Source organism: Teleopsis dalmanni, chromosome 1 (genome assembly GCF_002237135.1).
Source record: "Teleopsis dalmanni isolate 2A chromosome 1, ASM223713v2, whole genome shotgun sequence".
Taxonomy (NCBI): domain Eukaryota; kingdom Metazoa; phylum Arthropoda; class Insecta; order Diptera; family Diopsidae; genus Teleopsis; species Teleopsis dalmanni.
The window spans coordinates 10,093,581-10,098,702 of NC_051846.1; positions in this window are offsets into that span (position 1 = coordinate 10,093,581).

Below are 5,122 nucleotides of genomic sequence, written 5' to 3' on the forward strand. Positions count from 1 at the left end.
GATGTTATTAAATGGTTTATAAGTTTTTATAAGTAATAAAATTTTTATAATTCTCATGATGTTTAAAAATTTTTATATTTTAAAGAGAAAATTCAATCAGTTGGTTTTAATAATTTTAATGTAAATAATTTACAAAAATGATCATGTAGGACATTCATTTTTAATGATGTTATTAAATGGTTTATAAGTTTTTGCTCATGGAAAGTTAGTCAGAAAGTTGGAAATTAAAAACTTGGGAAAATATAAATCTAATATCGAAAATCCGAAAATTATATAAAATAGAATAAAATAAAAAATAATATGAACAGAATAATTTTAATAATGATAAATAACAAAACAAGTAAAATTGTGAAAATCTTTTGAAAAATATATATTCACATTAGCTATGTCTTTGTAAAACTTTAAACTTGAAACATAAGAAACAGATATTTAGCTATGTTGAGGCATTTTGAATAAAAAATACCAGATAAAATGAACATTTCGATATATAAGCTATAAACTTGAATTTTAGACTCAACTTCTACAACTATTATAAGTATAATTTGTTTTTTAAGTAGCTTATTTATTTTTTTATGGTAGAATTTATTGAGTAAAAATTTACCAACAAAATAATCGAAAGTAAGGAATTTAATGAATTTCAAACTCATAAAGGAAAATTATATATATATACACTTGACTGTTAACGATAATAACGACAATTCTCGTAAAAGTAAAATTAATTATTAATTTATTAATTAATTTATAATTAATAAATGAGGTTATAATGGTCGTTCTACAAATCCACATAAGCCTCTTGTTTCATTGTGTTACGGAGCAAAATTTTAAGAATTTAAGATCATTTAGAATCATAAATTAAGTTAAGATGGTATTTCACATTACTCATATTTTATTATATTTATTAATAATAATTTGTATCGTATTATAATAAGTTGTTATAATTATTTTACAGTACTTATTTGTAGTATTTTATTATTATTGAGTAAGGGATCGTGCACTGCGACCTAAAAGGTCTATAGTATTTTATACTATTATTAATTATTATTAGTTATTTATCCATTTAAAAATAATAATATTTCTTTATTTTTCTTAATTATACATTTGCTATGTAAATATATTAATTTAATTTTTTAATTTATTATTTGTATTAATATATATTATTTATTTTTATTATATATTTGAATAAAATTCAATCTATTTCAAATAGCGAAAAGAAGTTGTAAAATAGAGAGGATGCAAAAACACAATTTAAATTAATTATTTCTTATTATTTTGAAAAATTAACGATAATACTGGAATATATGATTACAATTATAATTAGAAATATTATTTTATCTGTTCATATATTTTATAATTAATAGAAAAATTTTTTAAGATTTATTTTTAATGAACAAAATAATAATAATAATGATAATAATAAAAAAACTTTAACTTCTTCTTAATAATGAAGAAGTTACGCAAGTAAATTTTATTAAATACTTATATTTTAATATAAAACGTGTTTAATATATAAACACATATATACAATATATGTACGTTTATATTCATACATTATTCATATAAATTTTATATTAATTCTTATGTTTTTGTTAATTAAATTTTTTAAAATATGCATTTTTATTATATGCATTGTTATTATTATTTTATTACGTTATTATAAATATCATTTTATGATTATGAAAATGCGCGTTTATATTAAATTATTTTTTAATATCATTTATTTGTAAAAAGGCATTATTTTCTTTAAATAAAATATTTGTGTGTTTGATTTATTTTTTAGTTTTTGGTTTTTTTTTTAAATATAGTATTAAAATATTAACACAATATTTTCATTAAAAGTTATTTAAATTATTTATTATTTAGTATTACTAATTATTAATTATTGATTATTTACCGTTACCACAAAATTCTATAAAAATTTAGGTTTATAGATGAAGTGAAACTTACCATATTGATAGCAAAAAGTTTTAGAAATAGCAATGTTTAAATAATTCACGTATTCACCAGTTTTTTAAATGAAAAACTTTGTATAATTTTAGATTTTTTAAAATTATAAATGATTTTTTATTCGAAGTCAAATACCGTCCTATGCGAAATTCTTCGAAAATTCCAAACTCAATTCTGTATTAAGAAAAAAAATTATAATATAATTAAAAAAAATAAAAAAAAAAATTAGAAAATTTTATTAAAATTTTAATTTAATAATAATATAATATAATTATTATTAAACAAATTGTTCAAAGATTAACTCAGTAAATTGCGTTTTAAGTTTCTAATAATGTTTACACGATTTCTAACTTTTCCACCAATCACTACTATTAATTGTCTTTTATATCTTTTAGTATTTTATTTTTTATTTGAAAAGAAGAAAAAATCATTTAAAATGTTTTAACAAGAAAACCACTTTTCACTTTCCAAACACTTTTGCTGCGTTTAATTTGCTTTTTACAATTTTGCTTATTAAAGTGCAAATTCAACTGAAACTCAACTGAAATTCAATAAAAACGAAAAGTGAAACTCTCTTTTAAGCACTTTACATATAATTTTCTGTTATTTTCTAATATAACTATTAAACTAGAATTGTTTTTAAGAGCCACTTCAAACGTTTACGGAGTAGTTTTAGATACTTTTTCAACTATTTAGTGATTGTTTTAATAAAAAATGTGTCCTTGTCCAATTGTTTTCTTTGTGATTTTTTATAAGTTATCAAAGCAATTCATTTTATATTAGCACATATATTTTTTATAAATTTTAAAATTTAATTTAATTATTATTATTTTTTGGACCGTCCACTAACCGCTGTTACGAACCCACTCGTTGGACTTGGTAAATGCTACTGATTCGTACGTACAACGCGTTGGACAAAACTAAAATGGTAACGCCAAATTACATATGGATTGAAGCGTATGAGTGCTTTTTACTATGCGCTTTGAGTGCTTTTCTTGTGGTTTCTTAGCAGCTTTACGGTGATTGCAGCTCAAAGATACTCAATTTTAAACATACTTTTATTTTATCTGTTAACTGCAGTTTTCGTTTTTATATGTTAATGTTTTTTGTAGTTTGTTCGTCGTTTTGAGCTCTTTTATTCAGTTTCGAACTGTTGTCGTCTCAAAAGACTTAAACAACGAACTACAGCAACATAATTTCTGTTGAGCTCAGCTCCATGTTTTCTTATCAACATTTGTTACCGCGCTTGGCAACTTTGCTACCAATGTCTATGTTGCTAAGAGATGTTGCTTGCTGTTTCTTCATATACTAAAATTCATAAGCTCTTATTATATATTTAATCCTTTAACTCCTAGGGGGAACATAGGGCCGCAAAAGTTCTTATTAACAATTTAAAAATTTTTTTGGTGAACAGATATTTGTGGCAGATTTTTGTTAAGTTAGTTTTTTGAGAATGAAATGTTTGTATCCAATTTTTTTATGTATACATACCATATATATTGTGCCGAAATTATCTTTACGTGTGAACACTGTTAAAAAACATGATAGATTATAATAAGGCAAGCTTAGTTATGAAGGTAGGTGAAGTGGAAAAAAACGAATCCTGCTCAATTAGCTAAAAAAAGTAGTTTCATACTAGTGAATAGAAGAATGGACATATTATAACTAGCCCTGCGCATTGAGAAAAAATGTATCTGGCTAATACTAAACTTGGAAATATCGACGAGTTTGTTAAAGAAGTCTTGACATAGACACAACAGATGCTTTGATGTCTTTTGTTTGCGCGCCAGTAGGCATGTACTACAAAAGATATGACATGGCAGATCGAGTCTTGCTTCACGTTGCAATATAGTCCAGTGTTTCGTTGGGACAACTATTAACCTAGATACTTCCGATTTGCTTCTGTGTATCAATTTGAAGTTTCTACATTTGGAGTTAACAGGCCATGTAGCACTTGCACCTGGCTGCTGAAGTATGAGCCCACTTCTTATATGTCTGTTACTATTTAAGGAAGACACAAAAACATCTCCAAATATTTTTAAAGAATAACTATCTCCTATTCATTTTTATTATTATCCTATTCGTTTTCAAAAAAAATTTGATCCGCGAATCAGAGTGATCAAATATTGGTATAGGAGAGATTCAGTTTTCTGGATATAGCAGTTGTGAAAGACGTCCTTCAGTGAGTTTAGAAAAGTTAAGATACAACAGTCCAACAATGGATAAAGTGTCATGGATAGTTAATGTTCGAGCCCACATAACAACTATAACTATTGTCTGGGCTTATTGTATTGGTGTTAAATTGGGAGAAATGATAGCGCAGCGAAGTTCAAGAGAAGAGTCGTATAGTTGGTAAGGCATCAGTGGATAAGTGACAAGAAATTCTCTACGATATAAGTAATTTTAATCTTGTTATTAACTAAAAAATACAGAAATGCTTGATGATAATCAAAAACACTTAAAAGTACATAAAATTTGTACTTCGATTTATTTTTATATTAGTATCATTTTTAATCCAAAAATAATGCAGTACATGATGTAAATAACAGCTTACAATAAATATCATATATTGAAAAATAAACTGTACTTATCAAAGAGAAATTTAGAACCTGCAGAGAATATTAAAAATAAACACTTCTTGTGTAAATGTTCAGGACTTCTAAGTTTAAGATATTTTTCCTTTTCGGAAGTCAACGAATTAATGAGTTTAATGAATATACCAAATAAAGATTTTCAAAAAATTATCCTGAATCTACGTGAATTGGTTTTCTATATTATTTCCTGAAAAGATAGAGTTCGGAGTGTTTAATGTGAATACCTGCAGTGAAGGTTTAGCACCACAGTGTTCTTAACACACGTATCAAGACGATGCGCCGATAAACGCTACATTGATATTCCAAGGCATTTCTACTGGTAGAAGTTGAAGTTATGTATTTGGATATAACTTTTCCCTTGGTAAGGAGCGAGGCCTAACTAACACATCTGTTGATCTTTGGATCGCAGTACAAAATTAAATAATGTAACGCCACATCAAATTAAAGTAAATAAATGCAAACATTCTACCCGCGTAAGTTTGGGTTTTAACTACAGTCACTTTTATTGGCTAGCTTAGCCAAAGGTGGGGGCTCTGACCCCCATGTTACCAGATTTATACTTCCAGTCAGGTGCCGCAATTGAA